We start from the raw sequence: 24700 nt of genomic DNA on the forward strand, positions 1-24700 counted from the left end.
CTGCGAGCGGCTCCGGGGTACTTTCCGCTCCTTCCCGCCGCGCTCCATCGCTCAGGCGGAGCGGTGGGAGGGACGGCCTGAGGGGCCGGTCTTCCGCCGCCTCCCTGGGCGCCCGAGCGGGGAGGGCCCGGCACCTGCTTCCCCCGCCCGCCCCTCGGTCCGGGGGGTGACGCGCGGCAGCCGCAGCTCCCGGGCGGGAGGGGCGGCCCCGGTTAAAGGGAGAGACGGCGCTGCTGCCGCTCCGCGCCTTGCTCGGGGCACGGAGTTGATGATTAACCTGCGGTTCATTGAATACCTGCCTGGCTCAAGTCGCGCCCAGGATGTGGTTTAACCTTGTCCGAGGTTTCGGTACCTCGGGTTTTGCCTTTCTGCCCGAGACCCTGGTGCTGCCAGTTTTGCTGCTACCGAAGCGCTGCGGGGATGTGCAGCTCCCCGTTGAAAATCTCTGCTGTTAATATCAGCCTAGACTTCGCTTTACAGTCGTTTTTAGAGGTTTGAGGCTCCAGAGGTCGAGGTGATGTGGGACTGTCGATCTCGGCGAGTATTTTTGCAGCAGCAGCAGCCTCGGGCTGCAGTAGCTGGCACTTGAATCCATGTTGGCTCCTTTTCCTCGGGCGTGAGCTGCAAGGAGCTCAGCAGCTTCGGCATTTAGGTCAGTGCTCTGCTTCTCTTACGTCAAGAAAGCTGTCAGTGTGGACCAAGCCAGCCTGCTCCCCGGGGCTGGAGGGAATGAGTCAGGGAATGGTTCTGGTGATAGCACAAAAAATACTTTCTCTCTTACTGCCTGCCTCTGCTTTCCGGCCTCTGCTTTCCTGACACGTTAACCCTGGTTGCCTTTTTAAAAAGTGTTTAGCACTGTGTGATTTTCATCGCGAAATGATATGTTTGTATGATGGGTCCATTGTAACATCTATAATCTGGCTTTTTACTGTAGTTATTCCTGTAATTTTTACAGCAGTGTTTTGAAGATTTAATTAATGTTTGAGGGTATTTTGCTCTATTGGAGGAAACTGTTTGCCTGACCAGTGAAAGATTGTAATGAAACTTGCTAATAATTTTGTGGGAAGTCTTTTTTAATATTGATCTTGTGGTTTGGTTCATTAGTCCTTTCATTATGGAGAATGTGTTCTTTTCTGTGTACTTTGATCAGAAGTGCAAAGCACTTTTGGCTATGTTGAGTAGTAGAAGGAACTAATTTGCTTTACATCCATTGAGATGGGTGTTCCTATGGACACACTGCATTTGATTTGTATTTAATCTCTTTTTCTAGTGGCTCTCTTTAACTGTTAAAACTGGTCAGATAATGAAATCCACTTAATAAATGTTGTTTAATAGTTTCATTAGGTAGTTGTATGTATGCAGTAATTTTTCTCATGGCATTTTAGGACTCTCAGAGTATTGTGGGTTCAGCCCTAGTAATACTTGCTTATGATTTAGTTTCTTATCGTTGTAGTGTAATTTCTTGGTTTTCCTAGGGGTGTCTAGAGTCCATTGGTAAATTAATTTACATTTGGGGACAGACTTTTTAACAGAGTCTGTGGCAATAGCACATGGAGCAATGGTTTTAATCTAAAAGGGGGTGTGTTCAAACTAGATATAATTAAGAAATACTTTGCAATGAGGGTGGTGAAACACTGGCACAGGTTGCCCAGAGAGGTGGTGGATGCCCTGTCCCTGGAAACATTCAAGGTCATTTTGGTCAGGGCTCTGAGCAACCTGATGCCTCATTGAACATGTCCCTGCTTATTGAAGGATGGTTGGAGTAGATGACCTTTAAAGGTCCCTTCCAACCCAAACTTTTCTATGATGTCAATTGTTTTTCTATATACTGTTACAGTAGGATTTACTGGTATAACTTCTTTTTTCCTCCCTGATATTCAAATTGGTTAAAGGAAAGCTTGTGCCAAAGAAAGAATCCAGACCTGAGTTTTTCCATATGCTTGAGGAAGAGAATTTGCTTGTTGGCAAAGAAAAGAAACTGACGTTTTTCATCTCACGATACAATAGAAATTCAGTTGTGCTGAACAAAACAATCCTAAAGTAATAATTGCTACATTGTGCCAACCCTACAGACACCAGGAATTGATTTGAGTGTTCCAGATGTGGACTGGTAATGACTTTGGGATCTAGTTAGACTGCTGTTTGCTCAAATCTAGTTTTCTCTGACATGTTGTGTCAATTTGGTTAGATTTGGTTTAGATTTAACTAACAATATATGAGCACATGGCTTATTTCTTGTTTTACTGATTTCTGTCTTTACCTTTTGAAACTATTTTTTCTTAACATAGAGTAGAAGGGTTTTTAGATACAATTTTCGAAAATGCTTTGATTCAGGCAAGTGAACGAACATACATCCCCAATTCAACTTTCTGAATCTGGGTATCAGCATCTTGTTGCACTCTTTTTCAAGCATAATTTGCCAACTTTGTCGTTACATTGACAGTAAAGACTCGTAGAGGCTCCTTCCAGGCCTCCCCAAGATGAACTCTGAAATGAGTTTAATGAGTTTAATTTGTTTAAGGCTTGATATGTATGTTGCTTTCAAAGAGCAACATATCTGTACAAGAACCCATTGTCTAGAACATACTTAGGAATATTAGGGAAATAAAATTCAGGGCGTATATTTAGAAAATTGTACTTAGGCTGAGAACATATGCTATTAGTGTGTGTCTTCTAAAAATATTTTCACATGGAAATTACACACCCGTTGGCTGCTTGTTTCTAACCAGATTGTTGCTGCATGATGGTCCCTGAGAAACTGAATATGGAGTGGGAGGTACCAGCTGAAAACTTTTACTCTGAAGATTTTGTTTCTTGGGTTTTACGCTTGCTTGATTTTTCTTCCTCTTTTTCCAAAAACTAACATAAGAACATTAAAATTTAAACTTGCAAAGTACCATTTTGGAAAGGTAAGAGTAATAAAGTAACTGATTATATGTATAGCTCTTTTTCTCTGTTTAATGCTTAAATATGTTAGTGATGTTCTGTTGTCAGATATGGACTACAAGAAAGCTTACTCACCATCATCTCACTTTGATAATTTCTGTGTATATAAAGTCAAGGTGACTGTGATTGTAAACTTTCTTGCATTTCATAACCATTTTTAAGCCAACAACCTACTAACGTTATTGATTTTAATGTGTACATGTAGTATCCTTTGGCTATCGCAGTATTTTAATCAAAGGGAGGGACATCTATTTTGAGACAGAGGTTATAAAATCAGTAGCTAAAATAAGAGACCGTGTTCTTTTTTGTCAACTGCTTTCTGTTTAAACCCTTCTCTTTTTTCTGAATTAAAAACCTCTTATATTTTTTACACCTTTTTTCCCTTGTACTTTTGAAAAGAAGGGCTACATTTTTTCCTTACTATGGTATCTGTAGCCTTACCAGAGGATAAGAAATCTATATATTACTCTGAGTTGAAGGTAGACTTCTTTTTTTCTTCTTGGATCTCATAAGAGTGCCTTTTATTTTGTCATCCTTAATAGGAGCATATTCTTTGCCCTGTAGCAAAGAGGGAAACTGAACACTTTAGACCTGATGTAGTGTTCTCAGAAATCACTGTAAAGATTTCCATTTGGGAGTTTCAGCTGGCCTTCAAAATACTTTTTCTTAATTTTGATTCTATTATTTCAATTATTTTACCTCCCTTTCCTACAGCCTGTAGGCTTCTGACCCTATTCCAGTAGGGAACAATAGCCAAGACTTAACTTAGTAGCTCTTGTGTTTTCAGAAATGAATTATTTTCAGGAATATTTCTAGTGGGAAAATACCAATGATGAAATGTTGATGGAAGAAGTTGAATGGGACTCAGCGTGAGGTAATATAACAACAGTCAAACAAAATTCATATCTCTGTAATGGCAACGATATTGGCTAGCTTAGTGTTAAGGACTTGAAAAGCTGAAGTGGAAATTTGGTTAAAAGACATACAAAGTAAAAAGGATTAGAGCAAGACAAGTGTTTTGAAATTAAGTGAACAAATAGATAGTATTTGCCCAGATATGATATGTTGGTTTCTCGTTTCATATGTTAATTGGTGTTGCTCTTTTAAGGCGGGTTGTATTTCACTCTCCTTTTGTTTGGCCTTTATACTGGTTTTCCCTTTACCTGCATGAAAGTCTGAGATTTCTAAGGTAGTTTTTAGTTTTAACTGGCTTACATCAGAAGTCAAAGACATGTTATCAGTAAGGTGATTTATTTGTTTTGAGAATCTTGGTTTTCAGCAATAGCAGCTGAAGGCAGTGTTTTACTGGAGTTAGCACATTTTACACCATTCCAATTTTCCTATCTCTATTTTGTGTGTATTTATAAAAGGGAAATTAATGCCAAATTATAGCTATGCAAATAAACAATATTTGGTATAACACATGACACTTAAAAAAGAATTTTAATTGTTTCATTCTGTTTTCAAAATAACTTTGAAGGCTGTTTTGTTTTCTTGAAAATAAGTGGTAATCAAACATAGTAATTAGAGTTGAACCCTTGTGACTCTTGGGGAAAAAAACTTCTAAATATCTTGCCTGCAGAACCTGATTCCTCTGTTTGCAGAACAAAGAATATTAAGTAACACACTCGCTGTCCAAGAAATGAGACAATTCTTGTTACACTCCATAACGTACTTCAAGACATTTTTCATCTAGTACAGTACAAAAGGAAGGGGTCTCTTCAAGCAAACTGATTCTAAGTTGGCAAGATGTCGATCCATACTGAGTAAGAAGAAGGAGCAATGATACATTTTATAAAGTTTTAAAATGACATTATCCATTCCTACCTAGTTAAGCTTATATTGTTACCTACCAGTTAGAGACTTCTCCCTCTGAAACTTACAGCACTTGAGCTAAATTTTATCTCTATTGTCTTATGGTTCTTTTCTTATTTAGTCTTGCATTTTTTTGCTTTCTGCAGTCCCATTTGGGGAAACGTCTGTCCTGTGTGAGGATGCCAGTACAGTTGTAGCCACTGACATTATACATGACCAGAGGCTCCAGTTTCTGGCATCTCTTTCTAGTAAGTGCTGTGTAAAGGCAAAGAAATGCTAATGCTTATTCTAAAGAGTTTAAAAATACCTGTCCTATCTCCTCTTTCTTGAATTGCCAGTATATTGCATACTTACCTGATTTTTCACAGGATTGCATGAGTCTAAATAGTTTGTTAAACTTGGTGGGACTAATTCTGTGTGAACTTAAAGCCTTCGCAAAATCTTTCCTGTTTCTAAATTATCCTTTGATGGGGTTTTTTAATGTCTGAAAAATGTAGTATCACGCTTGATGTTAATATGTTTGTGAATGTATTTGTTAATGTATTTGTGAAACAGCTAGTAAATCTGATAATATGAATAAATTTTTTAGTTAGGGATAATGAAAGAAAATAATTTATATTTATGAAGTAGAACATAGATGGGTTTATATTTTTATATTATATATTATTTTTATATGACAGATTTTATTTTGTAGTGCTGAAATACCACATCATGATTGAGTTTTGTTGCGCTAATTGCTGTAAGAATACATGTGGTTCTACACCCTCAAAAAGCAAGTATTTTGGGCCTGGCGACCACTATCCTTCTCTGAATAAAAGATTTTTAAAAATCCTCAAAGTATTTTTAGAGCATTTTGCTGTAATTCTTGGATCCTGCGTTGGTGAGGGATGTGGGAAGTAAATGGGGCAATGATGGTGGTAACAAAAAAACTATTACATTTTTTTCCCTAGCGCCTGACATATCAATAGTTCAACCTCTAGCTGAAACCAGATATTACTAACTTCTTGTTTGCTGATGCAAATTTATCACCCCTCTTATTCTCAGGTGTTGCAGGTTATTGGCCTGTTAAATACATCTAATTGTCCTCTTCCCTCTCAATCTCTCGAACTTCTTTTATACTTTAAAATTAGAGATAATATATTTCAAAGCTATTGTAATGTTCAGTAATTATTCTACATAAAGCATCGTTTCTACCTCTGCCTTTAAAACAGAAGGGAATGGCTGTAATTTTCCTTTTCGGTCTCATAGTGCTTTTTCCTTATATCAGAAATGTTATTAACTAGCCACACTGGCAATTTTCATATAACCTGTGGTGTGCTAATGCAGAACTTTTGTGCTGATGTCATTTTCTGTAAACAATGCAATATAATTGCCACTAACAATTCTTTCTTTCTCTCTTTTTTTTTGCTTTTCTTTTTTACTTGTTTTCTATTGAAAGTTGTCAGTAAAGTAGTTTCACACCTCAGCCAAAACTCAAAACCAATCATCTACTTTTTATATGGCAACAGTGCCTAGCAAGGTGTGGACACATCTGTCTTGATAGGATGTCATGAGAACATCTCCTTGCAATTTGTTTCTCTTCCCTCAGACAAGGTGCCAATGCAGTGACTTGTTCCTTGGTAGTCAGGTATTGAATTTCCTGCCTCAACTAGAATGCCAAATACTATACTCCTATAAAAAGTTGAAAACATGGAAATGCAGTTAGTTTTGCCACAAACAACTATTCTCTAAGAAAATTTTACTGTCTAAAATACTAAAGCAATATAGTTTAGTGTTAAAAGGGAACTTAAATATTTAGTAGAATAGTACACATTCAGCTTCATTAATCAGACAAAATATTAAAGGTTCTTGATACAAGTATAAAATAAATTTCTACCTAAAGTAGAAATTTGCTGGTGAAGATGGCCTATCAGTTTGGGGATCCACCTGATCTCTCATTTATGGGTTTAGAATTGCTTGCTTGATTCCCATCTCTTGCTGATTCATACCTGCGTCTTTCAACCATGTCCCTTTCTTTCATGGTCCTGTGGTTGATGCATGTGCACCATCACATGAACTTATTTCTGCCACTTATACTCAAGTTTGTTGAGAGGTCTAAATTTAACTCTTTTTGTATATAGTTAAGAGAAAATTGTTGAAGTACCATGTACTTTAAGAACTGGTATATTAGGTCAAATAGGGAGAGGCCCTATGCAACCTAGCATACAGCAGTGACTGTAAATGAATGCTTGGAGAAGACATGTAAATAATGTCTGGAACTGTAGAACTGAAAAGGTTTTCAGTGTATTTAAAAAATTCCAGAGCCTCGTGTTTTAAAATGCCTTTCTGGTAGGCCTAAGACCAGGCTTATCAAAGCTAGTAAAGTAAATTTCTTTTTTTCTATATAACCTTGTGCTGTTTATTTCTTGTTGTTATTTTTACCACTTAAATAGTATTTAAATGATTTACAATAAAGTGTGCAAAATATTAATATTTGCAGTTACTTACAATAGTAGGTAATAAATATTTAAATAAAATAATTTTTTAGAAAATAAGGGTTTTTCTCTGTTTAATTTATGTGGCAGAGTTCATATATTGCCATACAGCATAGATAAAATGTTACTGTATTTCTTGCTTCACCACAGAGGACAATACTGAGCTAATATAAGGCAAACTTATTTTGTAATTCAGCTTGTGTGATTGGCTAATCATGGTTTTATAAAACTTTTCAATTTTTTTTTTTACCTGTGGATTTTTGTGAGTTTGTTTTTTTTTTTTTTAATTAGTAATGCTGTACCATATTAAATCAGTTCTTCATGCATGAAACAAAGGTGTAAACTTAAACAGAAATGAAAAATGGAGGTCCTTATCAGAGCAAAACTGGAGGAACAAAACAAAATGGCAGGACTAAAGTAGAGGTTCCCAAACTTAGTCTGCTGAAGTTTGGTCACTGACGTTGATAACTACAGGACTGTTGCTGCCAGTGATGTTGATTTCTCTGGTTTTATAGGTATCTCTCAGAGCAGGACCTCTATTCTGCATTCACCAACCTGTGAAACACACCTGAAAACAGGACCTGGCTCTGTGCTTCTGCCTCACTTAGTGGTGTTTTACCACTTACTTCACTCCATCCTTTTCTCATCTATCAAAATCTACCCCTGTACTGGCAAGGCCCCCTTTGAAAATTGCTCTTACAACAGTACCTGCTTAAAAGACATTTAAAATTAAATGGAGGCATGGTGCTGGTGTTACGGGTGTAGCTAGGAAGTCCTATAATGTTCCATGCTTAGGAATAATGTATGACAAGTAACTGGTCCCACAAACCCTTCTGCAGATAAGTAATGCTGTCAAAGGCAGTCGAGTGCATTTGATTAAGGATTACATGCGATTAGTGGTCTGCAAGGTTAGGAGTACAACTTGTATCATTAATGAGTATTCACATATTAATGCTGCTTTGAGCAGGAGGTTGAACTAGATGACCTCTGGGGTCCGTTCCAACTGGAATGATTTTTTGGATTATCACACTTGTATTATGCAAATAGGTATTTTATTTGTAAAAAAAAATTAGCTGAATAAGCTAACCTCTAGCAAATCATTGCCATTATTTTACCTATTGCATAATGTTCTAGCATGGAGTTGCAAATTTCACCCAAGTTTAAGATTTAAAACAGTAAGAAATAGACCCATGCCTTCTTGTATATTTCTTCAAATTCCTTGTATACAGTTTTATGTCAGTTTGAGTTCCTTGTACAGCTATTCCTTCCTAGCATACAGTTGACTTGGTTCCAGTACTGGAACTAGTCCAGAGTGCCTGAAAATGATGCTTTATGTGCAGTTGAACTGTATGAATGGGCTTAAACTTATTTTGCCTAATTCAGGTACCACTAGTGACAACAGTACAGTAACAAAGCTATCACTGCAGGTTAGCAGCCTAAGAAAGTCTTGAGGCCTTTCCAAACTTTCCAAAGCAAGTACTCTGAGTGTGAAAGGGCATTCTTATATTAAAAAAAAAAAAAATTCCTAACCCACCACCACCCCAAAAAATACCCAACAAACTCCACCACTGTTAGAGTATACTGTGTAGATTCTGAATATACATAGATGTTGAGATACAACTGGTTGAGTTTAATAAACAGTAAATGTTAATTGAATATTAAAATGGACAGTATTTTTATTTAAGAAGTTGTATTTTGATTAACAATAGTATGATCCTTCTCATGTGCAGGGAATTCATATGAATTTCCTTCCTGTTTTTGGATAAAATTTGTTTCCATTGATACCTCTTTAACTGTTCTCCTTTAGTGTTGTTAAGTATTTACTTTTAAGTGAGAAATTGGTGATAAGAGAGGAAATCTCAAAATTACTGCTTGGATATAGGCTAGTAAAGGGCCAATCACATTCACATGCATGTCATCAGAAATGTTTTTATGTAACATTTTAAACCTTCCAAATACGTAAATTAATGTCAGTAACAGGATATAGTTGTCATGTCTTATTGGTAGCAGTGTATTTCAGGGAAACGTTTGGTTGTATGCTTTTATTTAAAAATACAAGGAGGATGGTAACATTGCAAGTATTGTTTGAAGGACTTGACGTGTCTCTTGGACTCTCAGGGAGTAGAGAAAACAATTAAAAGGAATAAGAGGTGCTAGGAAGAAGTGGAGTTATTTCTTTATACTACTCTTCACCACAGAGATGTCATATACATTTTATTCTTTTCAAATAATATTGATGGGAAGTTATGTGATTATGGGATTAGAGAATCAGAAGACTAAATGCTAGAATAAAGTGCTGAAGACTCCTAGGTCATAAGGACTTGATGCTGTTCATTCATTTAGTCATTTTAAAGGATGAAGTGGCTGATCTGCTAAGAAGAATGCATCTCATTAGGATGAGATACTGTGCCAGAGGACCAGAAGCTATCAAGTGTTGCACATAATGTACTTTTAAACTGAGCACAAGGAGCAGAGCTGCAATTTGCAGACCAAGGACTCTTATTTTAATGCCACTTAAGTAGGTTTGAATTCTGCATGGATAATCAAGTAGTTCTGTGAGCACAAGATCCAACACCCACTAGCTTCCCATGTAGTTGTATCTTAGAGGGAATGAAAAATACCAGCTGCAGCTGGGGTAGTTGTAAGGTGTGTCTCTTATCTAGGTACTTGTTCCCTAAGAGCGTGGGCATATGCTCCAGTCTGTACTTCAGTTTGGTCAGTTTCTGTGTTGGTCTTCTCTGTCCACCTGCCCAGTACTTGGAATTCTGAATTCTTATTAAAATGTAAATGACTTTTCAACTTTTGTCTTTGACAAACTTTGAGATCAGATGGTGGATTCAAAAGTTAGAAAAGGTCCGACCTAACTTAAGCAGACATGTTAAACAGCAGAAATCTCTTCTGTGATTAGCAATCTAAACGATGATCTAAGTTGCTTCTGTTGTTAGTGGAAGAGACATAGCTGCACCCATGTATCCATACACTCACGCACCGCATGTAGCTCGTCCCACCTTAAAGTGGCAGCGTATGGCCTCTGGCAGGAAACTGTAACCCAAGCAGTTTTGGTGTGGCCCTACAAGCACTGGCGTTTGTGGCTGCAATTAGCTATGTGGTGTTGTTTGCTCCCTTTCCCTCCAATTGTATTACCACAGTCACTTGTGCTGTCATGCAGTGACTTGAGCCAGAATATTGATCCTGAGGAGTCTATGGCAAGCAGCAATTTTTAACTCAAGTCAGTTCCTCAATACGGTGCAGCGTGTGGCTCCACCAGCAGATACATCCACACAAATGTGGTCATGGCACAAGGGCGAGAACAAACACCATGAGGATCATCTCTGTTTGAACTGGCATTTTACCAGAATAGATGCTCATCCAATTATGCCTCTAAAATCTGTCCTAGATGTGATTCATCTTGTCCTCAAATAAGCATCCAAAGTAAAATGCTGCATACATTCTGTAAAACGGGAGAAAGTTGTGAGGAACTTGAGGGCAGCCTTCTAAAGCTGGCTATATAAGCATAACACTGATAGATGTCATTCAGTATTTGTAGTTATAAAATAATTAAAACTGAAAGGAATAACTTGAACTACTTGTAATATAATTCTATATTACAACTAAACATTCTGCAAAATTACATGTATCATTATAGATACCCTTATGAAAACTTCTTTGCAGAGAAGAAGTATATAATGTATAAGAGACAGACCTAAAATTTATTGAAATGGTGCTCTGCAGTAGCATTAAATGGAAGTTCTTTATCTGGGTATTCCTGCTCAGATGAATGGTCCATCTGGTTTCCTTAATTCCTTTATATTTCATCAGTCACTGCATATACGTACACTTCATGTGGTTTTAAATGCTATTGATAATCAACAAGTTCTTGAAAACTAATTAAATTATTTTCAGTAAGTTTACAGAAAATAAAGCTGCTGTATTTCTTGCTTTCAGTTCAATTTCTTCAGATTATCTGTAAATTTTCAATAATGGCAATACATTCATTCTGCCATTTGGAGGAGCCTGTGCCACAGAATAATGATCTGAAGAAAGCTCACTTATTTGCAAGGAAGAGTCTTCATTTGGGAATTAGCACCGATACAGCTAAGAGGTGCTTCCTCAAGTTCAGGTAAGTTTTCTTAAATTATCCTTATTTGGGTTTGGTATGCTGGCATTTCATTCAAATTAGCATATATGCAGTGTCCTGTCAGACCCTTTGTGTTGGTCATTTGACACGTGAAGTATCTTGAAATGGAAAGGCATATGCAGTAGCACACGTACTTATGAGATGCATGGAGGGAAATTTTTGTCTGGAAAATAATTTTAGCACCACTTATTATCTCTGGAGTAGCTGTTGATGGAGAATGTGATGATCTTAATGACACAATTCCCTTTTGCTGAAAGCTTTTTCATAATTTTCTTATGTGTTTATTATATGAATTCAGTATTTTGCTAAGCCAGGAGTTGTTGGATCTAAATGTTAGTTATTAGGTCTCAAATCATTCAGAGGAAGTAAGAAGGAAGTCACAGACAGGTTTTCACAACCTGGAAATTTTTCTATTTAAAAAAATCAGCTTTTGAATTTTGTGCCAGGAAATTTTTTTTTCCTAAAATAGATCCTTAAATCCTGACATTGTAACATTGGATCAGAATTTAATTTTAGACAAATGGTTATAGTACATCGTATTTATTTTTTTTCAAGAGAGCCAGTTATTTTTATAACATTAATTACTTCACAGCAGAAATTTGTTTACAGTCATGTTCTGCATGGCAATTCTATGCAATGTACATTCAATAAGAAATATTAGAAGTAGATTAATAGAATACTTGTGAATATTTAAACAGGTACTTGAATTTGGGTTTTTTTTGTGTTCTCTCACACAAAAAAGATGAGGATTCTCTCACCAAGAGAACTCACTATGAGTTTGGTATTTTAACCAATAGCCAAACAAGTGATAATTTGGAAAAAAGCCAAACAAACAAATGCTTCATATCAGAATGGCAGGGTACAGTTCATCACTGTTTTCAATGGTGCACAAATATAGAATCTTTTCATGATACCTGTCTACCTTGTTACTAAATTACTGGATCACTTGCATCTTCGTAGACACATATATGATCTCAGAAGCCTTAACAATACCATTTGTCTTGCTGAAAATCCTACAGAATTAAGAGTACTTGATTTTTCAAATTTAATACTATGATATCTTTGGGGTCTAGAAACTAAGGCTCCTGCTCTGTATGTTTTTGTGCACATACTTAACTTCTTATCAGTGCCTCCTTCCTGATGCTAAGAACTTCAGTGACATGGAAGGAGCATCACTTCTTTAGTGTAAGCCTTTAGTTTAGTCCCCTTATGCTTAAAGAAAACACAAAGATATGCTTTATAAATGTAGTGGATAATTAAAAATCAGAAACTAGTTAAGAAAAGCTTTTGAACTGTTAGCGTACTCCAAACAGGAACAACAGTAATGAAAAGGAGGCTTTTGCTTCAGTGAACTTCTAAAAGTTGAAATGCATTTCAATAAAACACAAACCACAGAATTCACAAAACTGAATTCATTCTGGAGATAATACTTAAATTTTCTGGTCTTATTTTACAATATGAATGCAATGAATAGTGCCCACAAGGTACGATTTTAAAATGCTTTTTTATAAATGCTACAGAGTTATAAAAACTTAGGGCTTTGACTTTATTTTTAATGTAGTTGAACAACAATATATATTCTGAAGCTTATTAGGCTTTCCTGTTGGTGAGAAGGGGTTCTGGCTGTACATGAAGTCAAAGTTTTATTGAACACCATTCCACAGAACCCAAAGTAGGACAAGAGCAAAACAGAAACCAAGTTCAGTGTTATTTATAATAATGCTTACAATGTCTGTAATACGGATATTGAGAGCAGCAAGGGTGTTGGGTTTTTTTAGCTCTTTCAGCAGAACTGTTATTGTTTCACCTCTGATACCTGGACAAAACTGGGTTTTCTTCATAGATCAGGATTCCTGTACCTGAAGAGTAAGAAGGTAAAGTGTCTGAGATTATATTATTTCAGCAAGCTGTTAACAGTAGTTTCGGTTACTTGTAATGTACGCAAATACACAAAAATACTTGATTTATCATACATCAAAAAGTCTTAAATATTTTATATTAACTTCTGTTTACTGGTTGTTTTTTGCCTTTTTTATCTGATGGGTGGAATTTCTGAAAGTATTCAGCTCTGCTTTCTAGATGTGTTTTCTGTGAAATCAATGAGCTGACCTGAGTGGGAATAAAGGTTGGTTTATCTTTAGTGAGACCAAGTTAAGTTGTCAATAACTGATGTTGAAATCCCATCCTTGAAATGCTAAGTCTTTGACATTCAGTGGGATGAGAATCTAGGAAGAGACTACTAGGGACTTCCGAGCTACAGTTCAGGTAAATAACTTCTTTGGAGGAGGAAATGAAAGGTTTCTTCTTTTCAAAGTTATGATAATTAAATAACAAAGGGTGCAACTTAAGTTATAAATACTTTCCATTTAACATTCAGTTTAAAATAGATGTCCCTCTATTTGTGAGAGGATTTGTTAATTGCAGTTTGAGCATTATATAGTTATCTAACATTTCAGCACTACTGTTCCCAAATAGTACTTCTATACTGACACAGAACATGAATGTCTAGTGCTAATTCCAACCACATTTTTATTTTGTTTCCAACATGTAGCTATGAGTGTGTAGCTAGTTTAACTACTACAGTTTCCATTTTGTAAAGACAGAGTTCCCAGTCTTTTGGTAATGTGTGTATAATTTAGAAGTAACAGCTTTTATATTGGAGAGTAAGTGTTAGGGGTTCTGTTCAGATCATGGGATTAATTTGGTTTGTTTCCTGCTCTAGCCGGTCCCTACTTTCTCCAGGTACAGGGACAGGCTAGCTCAGTGGTTTGTGTTGTGACAGCTCAGTATAGTTTGTAACCTAGAGCTTTAAGGTCACCCGGAACTTGCAAAGTACAGTGGCGTAGCAGGTACTGCTACCTCAGTAACAGAGACAGGAAACATGGAGAGGAACAATGGCAACAGGAACTGTTATGGCCGTCTCCAGTGACTTGTCCTAGTTAATCATCCGGGGTCCTCCTTCACACTCTGTTTTTGGGGGAGGAGGAAAATGTGGAAAACTGTTCTGTAATTGTTAGAGAAAGAGCAATAAATTTTCCTAGTTAAAACCAAAAAGTTCTTCTTTGTGATCGTGTTTCAAAGAGAAAACATTAAAGATTTGGGGATTTGTTTTTAAGACTTACCCAGTTTCAACTATAGACTTACTTCCTTGCCTTCTTCAAAATCAGAAAGATACTATAAAAGATCAAAATTTTGAGATCAAGGTCAAGAATAAAAATGGAGAGTATTTTAAGATAAAAGATTACAACAAATCAAAGAAATACATGTATTACCTTTTTAGACATTTAACTTCAATAAGCCATTAACATCAATGAGATAGATTTTGGATTTCCTATGTTCAGTTCTATAGGCAATATAGAATGTGAGAGAAACAAGTGCATCTGAAGTAGATCATCTGGTTTAAGAAAGTAAGCAACTGTTCCTGCCAAGCAATTGGTTAAACAAAACTATTAAAATACTAGTGGTTTTATAGTAGCTTTCTATTTAAATGGAGGAAGTATCACGTGCTTGTAATAAGTTGCATGTTCATGGTGATGAAAAATACAGGTGGTTTTTTTTTCCACTCTATAGAAATCAGTAATCCTTGTCATTCTTGCTGTGGGAGATACTAAAGGATTGGGGGCAAATTTCTGCACCTCTTGAATTTGTAAAGTTATAGAAAATCTGAGCAACAGTTACTTAAATGTTTTTTATAATTAAAAAAAACCTCACATAGCAGACAGCACATTCAATCTTAGAGAAGTGACATATTTTAAGAGACAGTTCCTATCACCGTAGGTAAGTATACACCATTAGCACTTTAAAATAGAAGTATCTGTGCAATATATAAGCTCAGACCTCTCTTTGTGGCTAACACATTGATGGATTAGTTTTATGGAATAAATAGTTCCATTCCATTCCTCCTTGAAACACAATTAGCTTCCTGCCCCCTGAGAAAGACGTATCTTAACTTGTTCTTGGGACTTGTGTTCCAAGAATGTCTGAGAGAGGACTCATTGGCTGTGCAAGCTGATGTATAGGTTACCTTAGGGCTTAACAACAATGACAGGACTGTTGGCAGCACCCAACATGCTATGCTGGTTTTGGTTCCCAGCATCATGACATTCTTTTGAGAGCAGGCCCAGAAATTTGTTATCCTGGTCATCAATATCCAGCTTAAATATTGTCCTCTTCGATCCCACTATTTTAGTGTTGTTATATTGAGCTGGTTGGTTACATTTGTGAAGGAGGAGACTCCTTTTCCTTGTCTGCAATACAGCTATGGGAGTTCCAGGGTCCTCCAAGACAGGATATCTCATTCCTGGCATGCTCACCAAGAAGAGGTGATGTAGCTTGTGTAGTGCCTGGAAGATTAGCTTCATTATCATACTGTGGAATAAGTTATTATGTGTGTTATGGAATACCATCTTAAAGGATACAAATACTGTCCTTGTTATCAAATGGAGAGTCCAAATCTGTACATCAGAGAGGGATAGTCAGTGACTTGAATTTCAGTTTCTGCAGCACTGTGAATACAGCAGTCATTTAGAGACCTGGCTTTGAGACTCAGATGCTTCGAAAGGACAGTGGTTCATTTTAAGCCAGTCTTAAATTAAGGGACTAAGTATTTCACCTTGCAGATGGGTGAAGTGCCCTCTGCTTTGGTTAAGTTAAAGACTCTGGTTGGAGACTTACCTTTTTGCTCATATCTACCTGTTGTTTTCATGACTACTTCCAGAACTGATTTACTCTCTAGCTCATTGGTGAAGATGATGATGATTCTTTAAGCAATGTCTGTTTTGGCAGAGCCTTCTGCTTCCAAACACCATGTGAGAGTGTTTACTTCAGAGTCTTACCTGTTTCTGCAACTGTTTTTTTTCTCTACTCCATTTTTAGAGACACTGTCTTTCATTGCAACTTGCTGTGGACTAACATCCTACTGTATCATTTAGTCCTGGAGACATCAGTCGTATATGTTCCCACCCTCCCACCTTGTTTATCTGCTTCACACATAAAGGGTAATGAATAAATACTTATACCTCCTGGGGCACAATACAGGGCCAGAGGCAAGTGCTATGTGGAGTGAATTTCCTAAGCATGTTTTATTCAGCAGAATACATATCCAAGATTAATCTCACCTTAGTAACAACAAAAAGAGGACCTCTGAAGATTTGGAAAAAGGATCTTGGCTGAGAGATCTGGGGGTGGGGGGGGAAATGTTTGGAATCTCCAGGAAAAAGCACAGTTTTCCTCAGCTTTCCCCCGATGGAAATTTTTAAATTTCTATCCTATTCTATCCCATTCCAACGTTAGAAAATTCTTCATGGGTCAAAAAGAGCAGTGAAGTTGATTTAGAAGTAATAACTTACAGTATTGCATTCTTCACAATGCTTTCTGTATGTAACAAGTATTTTAGATTAATTTGTTACAGAATTTCATACCATTGAGAAATTCCAATTTCTGTATGTAATGGACTACATTTATTGGCGGGTCTTTAAAGTGATAATTTTTCTAAAGAGAGATATCATGTTTATTTAACGAGATTTTCTATATAAGTACGTCCTTCCTATTAATTTATGACAGGATGCTACTATTATAAGTATTATATTGTTGATTTTTATTTTCCTTTTTTTTTTTTGTTCTTACTGAGATTGAGCAACTAGCAGACAAAAAACCACGAACTTTAAAGTAACCTCAATTTGCAACACAGATCCATCTGTGAGATGAGCCCAAGTTTAAGCTATAAAAAAAAAAGTTATTTTTTTTTAATAACTAATTACCTACCAATACATTCTATATGCTAGCTAGGTTATGGTCAATACAGTTCACTTTTGATAGGAAAGTGAGAGTTTCAGTTAAAGATTCCTAAGAGCAGGGATCTTATTTTCAGGGGAGATGGAGATAGGGAGACAAAAACAATGCATGTATGCATTTATCTTGAGTCTGGTTTGGAAGCTATTATAAAACAAGTCATAAGTAAGGAGGAAAATGCATTCTTGTTCTATCAGGTGATTCTGGTGCCTCAGCTCAGTTGTCTGGGAGTTACCATTCATAGTGTCCCAAGGAGAACACACTTGTTAAAACATTTTTTTTTCGTTTCTTTTTTCTCATTTAAGGAATACTTGGAGAAGTTTGTTCCTTTAGAAGCAAAAAAGATGACTTGTTTTTAGCAGCACAGCCTGAATTCGCTGATGCTGTTTCAAACAACCAAATAAAGTATAGATGTTGGTGGAAGTAATATTGTGCAGCTGAACTAAAGGGATTTTGCTGGATAACTACTTGCCTGTTATTGTCATTGGCAAGTCAGAGGTAATTTCCAAAGCAGGTAATTTCCTCTGGCAGAGGACGAGTAATTGCTTTTATGTGTATTTTTCAAGCCAAAACACACACTTTGCTTTTACCAGTGTTTTTACAAAGATTCAAAATTACCACAGTATTGTTGCTGAAAAAACCCAGTTCATTTACAAAAAAAAAAAAAGATTATGAAAAGAATGGTGACACCTGAGTGGCACACAGAAAACTTGTCAGCTGAACTCCTGAATCTGGCAGAAATTCAAAGTCTGATTTGTCTCTAGTAATTCCATTAACATTTCAAAGGTTGGTGATGTTCTGGGAATTACACAGGAGGGATTATTTTTTAAGTTAAGAATTAGTACTCCAAAGCTTCGTCTGCGCTAGGAATATTGTTGCTATCTTGCAAGAGGTAAAAGGACTATACGTGAGACACTAAGTTCTCTATCAGACATTTTTCTACTTTATCTGTACCGGCATAATTAAAGTATCAGCCGCCTTTCGCTGTAGTATGAATAGAGCTGTATCAGTATAAAACTGTATATACTGGTAGCATATTTCCGCATAGAAGGAAACAACCTAGGAGAGCTGGCCCAATTCCAGAAATTGTTTTTAATTATGTTGCAGTTGCTATGCCTGTATAAACTATTTGTACTGGAGACCTTATACCAGATGAAAGTGACTTCGTTCTAGTTTATTTGCCCTTATCCATACAACCCCATAAAAATTTACACCACTTCAGTTTCGTAGACTTGATTTGCCTTTGTGGGCAAACTTGCTCTTTACACTGACTTATCTCCATTTACGCTAGAGGATATAAACGGTGAGTGTTTTGACAATGAAAATACTGCATCTTCCTTTCTGATATAAGCCTAATCTGTTCAATTAATACTAGAACAAGCACAGTTTACTGTGAAGGTTAGAATATTTTCGTCTGGCTGCGTGCACCAGATTCTGTGGAGCAGCTGTCCCCAACCCAAATCCTAAAAACTCTCTGTTACTCAGTGTGGAACACAATGTTTTACGTACTCCTATCAACTTTCAATTGCTGTTTTACAGATCAGTGTCTTGCCTCACTTTCCTGCTGTGTAAATGAATCTTGTCCAGCATGTGTTACCTAAGAAAGAATTAGAAAGCTTGAAGTCAGAATATCAGAACTCGGACCACATGTGAATAAGGCCGTTCTTCATGTACTTGTTCTATAAAGATATTCTTGAGCAGATTCAGATAATCTCTTTTTTAAAGCTACAGGAAAGATCTTTGATCCCATGTCGAAAGGTGGGGAGGGGATTGTGATGGGGAAAAGTCTGAAAATCAGTATAACCCTCTGCTCTAAGCCTGGGAGCAGTAAAGAAAGGACCTTGTCAGAGACTAACTCACAGGAACAGAAAGAGCCAAAAGCGCAGGGACCTTTGATCATTCAGAGAACATTCACTAGCTTTAATTAGGTGCTGTCTGTCCTATGCTTATTGACTGTTTCTTCCACCCTCTTGCTGTCCGTTCTACCTCTTTACTTCCGCTTCATTCCTGCTTACTATGTATGCTTCCCCTCACCCAATCTGCCCACCTTACCCTGTATCTCCTATTTTGTTTGCAAGCAAAAGCCACTGACAGAGTAGAACTACTGTTATATTTACTATGGTGCTGCTGTTTGTGCTCTGTGTGAACTTTTCCCTGTTTGGACTGTTGTTTTTAATATGCTCAGGGACCTTTTGCTGTTCTGTGTATATACACTATCCAGCATAATGAAACTTCAATTTTCATTAGTCCTTAGAGGACCTTAACAATGATGAGGAATAATGTTCCTTTATTCTGCTCTTTTATTAAAATAATTTATAGGCAAATGACCACCCTTAATGAGATGAGGTTTATGAGATTTCATGGGGTAAAAGGAATTTTGCTCTTGCAGTTTTTCTATAGGTGAACTGGTGATATAAAAGTATAATGTTACAACTGTGGTTATGTTAGTGTCCAGCATAATATGATGAACATTTCAGAATTAATTTTATATTGACTATGTTTGCATTGCACTTGCAGTGGTTTGCAAATTGCTGTTTGGTTTTGCATGTCTTACAGCTATATAATTTGCTTTCTAGAAACCATTTTGGTAGGTGTGGGTTGCTTGTCAGAAATCCGTTCCAAAGCTAGAGTGCGAAGCAAGAAGGGTACTGATGATGAATATGAATGGATATCATGAGGATAACAATGGACACAGCATCTTCAAAAGCAGTGGCATTCTGGTAAGAATTTGCATGTAATTTATTAAACACTACTCGATAATTCTCAGTAAAATGTGTTTGTGTATCTCTGAAGATTTGTGTGATGAATTTTTGTTCTAAAATGTGAAAAGTAGAAGGATTGCTCTATATCATGCAGTATTTTAAATTCTGAAGCAGTGTACAACAACTTTACTTAGCAGTGACTTCTTGCATATAAAAACAGTGAAAGTATCTTTTTAGAAAAGTAAGTTATTTTAGAGACGCAGTTAGTGGCCATTTATGGCTCACTGTTTGTGAGCCTGTGTCTCTGAATATTTAGAACTGAATATTTTTGAACTGTTATTTTAAAACCCCCAGCTTTTTCTTTTTTCACTTAGAGTATGTTATAACTAACCCCTGGTGGCATATTTCACCACTACACATGTAACTGTTCTAACAGGCATTGCATCCAATTTTGCAGGAGATATGAAACACGTAATTATTGACAAACTAATCATAGGTGGAAACTTTTAATCCTCATATAGGTTAAAAAACATATAATGGGAGCATGCTAAATTACTGTACTAATACTACTTCATTGGAAGTTTCACAGTGTTTAAGTAATGTACACAAATAGAAAACACAAATAGAAACACCAGTGAAAGTGCTACTGTAACTGTACTGTAATAGAAGTGATTCCCTTTAATTTAGTATTTGAAATAACTTAAACCAACAATTCTTTACAGGAAAATTCTTGTTTTCACCAGAGCCAAGTATATTCATACCTGTGTATATATTGACTTTTTGAAATCCACAAAGAATTTGTGCCTCTTTTTCTTCCTACTCTTTGAATCCCACTGGTGGTTGATATTGCAGTGGAACTGATCTGGTAGCAGCTGGCAGTTCTTAAAGCTTCTTTGTAAAGGTATTTTGAGGTGCTGGATATGTATATGCTATGTAGTAATGAGCAGCACAGACACTGGGTGCTCTTCTGATGAACTAGTTTCATATCTGATATAGCTGTTCCAGCAGAGTGCTACTGCCAGTGACATTGGGGTTTTGGCAAACTTTAAGAACTCTTTAATTTTCTCATGCCATGCAGAAAGCTATGGTGGCTCAGGAGTTGATTCGCAAGCAGATTAGGCATTAATCGGATAGAGTGTGTTGGTCAGAGGGGTGGTGGTTAATGTCTGAGACTGGTAACAGCATTCGGTCCAGTGCGTGCCTGTCAGAGGCCTTAGCCCTGTTCAGAGGCAAGGATAAGCAGCTCAGATGCATCCTTGTGCCAACACGGATACTTCCCATGGGCACAGGATGAGAGCAGGAAAACAGTAGTGCATCCTCGGTGGGGGGCAGAGTACCAGCTAAGCTGACAGAGTCCAGGCGCACTGTGCTCAGTTGCACAGTATGGACATGCATCATAACAGGTGCCTAAGGCGGTGTTAATTGAAACAAAGTATCCTCACTAAGATACTGGGAGAGGAAGTACGGGGAGTGCCTGGTGGGTGAGCTTCTAAGAGGTCTGTGCCGGACTCCAAAAGTCTGATATAAGTGCGTAAGTTAGACCCGAAAAGATCAGTGTAAGCAGTCTCCTTATTTGAAATTAGATGGGTATGGAAAGTGACTAATAGTGACTTCTATTTAATATGCCTTTCTGTAACTCTGAGCTTTTCATTTTTACTTTCTAGGTGGGAGGGAGATAAAATCTGGCCCTCAAAGTGCTGTTTACTCATTCCAGTGCCAAAATGCAAAACACAAATCAGCAACTGTAATTTTAGGGCATACTAGGTTCCTTTAGCTGCACTGTACAAATATGCATGTTAGATATATGAATATAAGCTTAGATATCTGTTTCTATGTATTTATAAGTGGTTTTTAAACTGTTGTAATTCTTTAGGCTAATAGAGTAACTTGGGATGAGGAAGTTAGGCTGCTTACAACTTTTTTTTTCCTTTTTTTTTTTTTTTTTTTTGTGTCAGGCTAATCTTTCACTCAGATTCATTGCATGGCAAGTGTTTGGTTGGTTATTTTATCTTTCTACATTTTAAACCAACGTCTGGGGGGGAAAAGGGAATTATATCTTCTTAATTTTAAATCCTGCAAATTCTGAAGGATGATATCAATGAAGGAAAACCTAGGTTGCAACTTCCATGTCATAGAGTTATCTTACCTTAGTTGCAGTATTTATAAAAGTCAAGTCTGGAGTGTCTTTTTCTGTTGATCTTTTCTAAGATGACTACTGACTGGTATTCTTTCAAGTAAAAACAGTTAAGTGATTGACTTGTAAAAGAGTTGACTGCCGTTTACTGCTTAATTTCTCTTTTGCTGAATCATTTCTGTGATATTGACTTAATTTGTGACACTTTAGTAGGTGCAAGCCTGAGGGGAAAAATGTTATAGTTCTTTCACAATTCATTAGTTTGTGGATATTTATGTTGTTTCCACACTGAATGACTCATATGTTAAATGAATATGCCAGCCTCAAGGCATGTCCTCACTATTGCAGCCCACAGTGAAACTTGATGCCATCACACATTCCAGTGTGGAAGATGCTCTTATGCCCATTTGAATCCTTGAGAAGTTTTGTGCACTTTGGACATGTGTGCTAGCAATTAGTCAATATACATTCTTTCAAAAAGCTCTGCTTTACCATGTCTGATTGCTCTTTTTTGCACAACTTGCTGAGTTTGTAAGATACATCTGTCACGTAAGCATAAAGTGGAACTGAAAAATAGTGATTTTTATTTTTTTTTAGTGAAGTGGCACAATTTCAGTGTATTCATTTCTGGACTATTTGAGGAGAGACTATAGAAGTAGCTGATTTGCATTGCCACCTGTGTATTTTTAAAGCATTTAGACAGATTCAGAAACTGTTCTATTTAGGAAGTCGATAGCACAGATCTAGTGCTCTCCACATTGTAAAAACACTAATTAGTATTAGATTGAACCATTTTACCCATGGTTATCTTAGCTCTCCTTGAATTTTGACTTTCTTACCAATTTAATTTTTCATTGTTCTATAATTATGTGAAAGACAAACCAGATTTACCTATCGATAACATCAGATAAATTACCACTTACATCAGAGAAGCTTCACACTAGAATGTTGCAAAAAGGTTCTTTAGTATCTGTAATAGGAAAAGAGATGCACACTCACAGCAGTGAGATGAGAGGAAAAGTTTTGAAAAGTACATGAAGTAAAATTTTTCTGATATTGTTTTGAATCATTAGGACAGTTGGGGGTTTTTCATGTGTCATATAATATTAACTCTAAGCTTGAATTGATTCATATATTGAAAATATGTGCATGGCTGCAGAATTTTTGTTCTCTACGTGACAGAGCCATAGTTTTGATAAGAGTAAGACATTGCTGTGACAGGATAGATACAACATATCACAAGTCAGGTATTCTTGCTTTTAAAGAATGGTCTTGTTCTACTATACATGGTATGTAGTGGAGAAGTTTGTGCCACAATGAACAGATACATTCATGGGAAGACTATTCTTTAATACAAATTTTTCACTTAACACTACTCATGGCTGTACAATGGGTGCGACTTTTTCTGTTTATGTCCCTGTTCATTTTCAGGAGGAGGTTGTGATTGCTCACCTAACTATTTTCACTGATGTGGAGCTTTTCTGTCCCATCCCTTGTCAGGTTTAGGCTTTAAGACTGTAGGCACATTAATAAAAACTATACACAACTATCAACAAAATTAATCACAATTTCCACAGGAAGCACTGGAAGGTAATAAAAGTAACCATTTCAATCCTGTTTCTAATTCTAGCACTCGAGATCAAGTCATCCCAGGTCACTTAAGCGTCTCACTAAAATGGTATAAAATGTATAAAGATGTAACAATCCTACTGTTTAATCTTCAAGTGATGTCGAAGTATAGGCAAGGAGAGGAAGGAGGTAGCAAAGTGAAAATACATCAGAAATTACTTCTCTGGCCAGGCTGATGTGTTTGAAAGGATGTAGTGTGGGTGCAGAGGGTGGTATCTCTGCCTGTAATATAGCTGTATTTGCTTGTAATAAACCTAAGTAGCAAGAGCAAGGCAGAAAGCAGACATGCTGGTACATTCCACGTGCACAAGTGTAAAAGCTGCCTCAGCAGACTGTACTTCTTGCAGTCTTCTCTGTTCTGAGTCTTTGGCTTGTCAAGAGCCGTTCTTGGTTTGCTAGGGAGATCCTGGAATCTTGCTTGTGTCTGCTACAGCATGTGCAGTTTTAGTCCTGCTCTCTCACTTTCCTACCTGTTTCAGAGCGTTTTTTTCTGTTCCTGTACTGTGTGATGAAGATGAGCAGCTCCAAGGCAAAGTTTAGGCGCTGAGTTTTGAGAAACAAAATCAGGATTTCTTACAAGCACAGAAGTGCATCGATGTCAGAGGCTGCCGGTACCTCTTCCTTTTTCTGTCGAATCCTTCAATGCTTTTCTCCTGGGGTGCTGTTTTCACCCGTGGCTGTGCTCAGCTCTGCCAGTCTCCAACACATGGAGGTTTTGCGCGTTCAGGGCGTTCTCCATGAGATCACTGATCGAGCCAGCGCGGCCAGAGAACTCTCCCTGGCGATGGTCAAGGCGTCGCTTCGGTGCCTCCGGCCCGCCGGGGCCGCGGCAGCAGCGGGCGGGAGGCTCCTGCCCGAGCTCGGCGGCATTAGGACCCGGCAGCTTCTTCCTCCCTCCCTCTTCCCTCCCTCCTTCCCTCCCGGCGGCCCCGGGGAGCAGCAGCCGCCCGCAACCGGCCGGGCCCGGGCCGGGGCCGCGGCCGAGGGACCTTTGCCCGCCGGCCCAGCTGGTGCCTGGGGCGGGCGTCGCGCCCGCTCCACGCTGGCTTCGTGTCAGTTTTCTTCCGCGCGT

General features: G+C 37.5%; 2 long non-coding RNA genes across 11 annotated transcripts in view; one reads left to right on the forward strand and one right to left on the reverse strand.

Annotated features, from left to right (window-relative positions):
* The first annotated feature begins 19 nt into the window (after nucleotides 1–19).
* LOC113951015 overlaps nucleotides 20–24700 on the forward strand; it is a 40984-nt gene continuing 16303 nt past the window's right edge. The window contains exons 1-9 of one of the 10 annotated variants that reach the window (XR_003528989.1): nucleotides 20–652; nucleotides 2730–3820; nucleotides 4648–4712; nucleotides 4908–5009; nucleotides 6200–6388; nucleotides 11181–11355; nucleotides 13161–13247; nucleotides 13573–13638; nucleotides 19740–19883. This is a non-coding gene — a long non-coding RNA (uncharacterized LOC113951015). Of the gene's footprint in view, nucleotides 653–2729; nucleotides 3821–4647; nucleotides 4713–4907; nucleotides 5010–6199; nucleotides 6389–11180; nucleotides 11356–13160; nucleotides 13248–13572; nucleotides 13639–16248; nucleotides 17662–19739; nucleotides 19884–21820; nucleotides 21861–24700 lie in introns of all 10 variants that reach the window. The other 9 variants (XR_003528993.1, XR_003528981.1, XR_003528972.1 and 6 more) reach the window with 9 other exon arrangements.
* LOC113951046 lies at nucleotides 11362–24540 on the reverse strand. Its single transcript, XR_003529004.1, has 4 exons — nucleotides 24099–24540; nucleotides 22923–22969; nucleotides 14496–14547; nucleotides 11362–13232 (listed from the first exon to the last, which is right to left on the reverse strand). It is a non-coding gene; the product is annotated as an uncharacterized LOC113951046 (long non-coding RNA).

Source organism: Corapipo altera, unplaced genomic scaffold, assembly GCF_003945725.1.
Source record: "Corapipo altera isolate COAL_440 unplaced genomic scaffold, ASM394572v1 0, whole genome shotgun sequence".
Taxonomy (NCBI): domain Eukaryota; kingdom Metazoa; phylum Chordata; class Aves; order Passeriformes; family Pipridae; genus Corapipo; species Corapipo altera.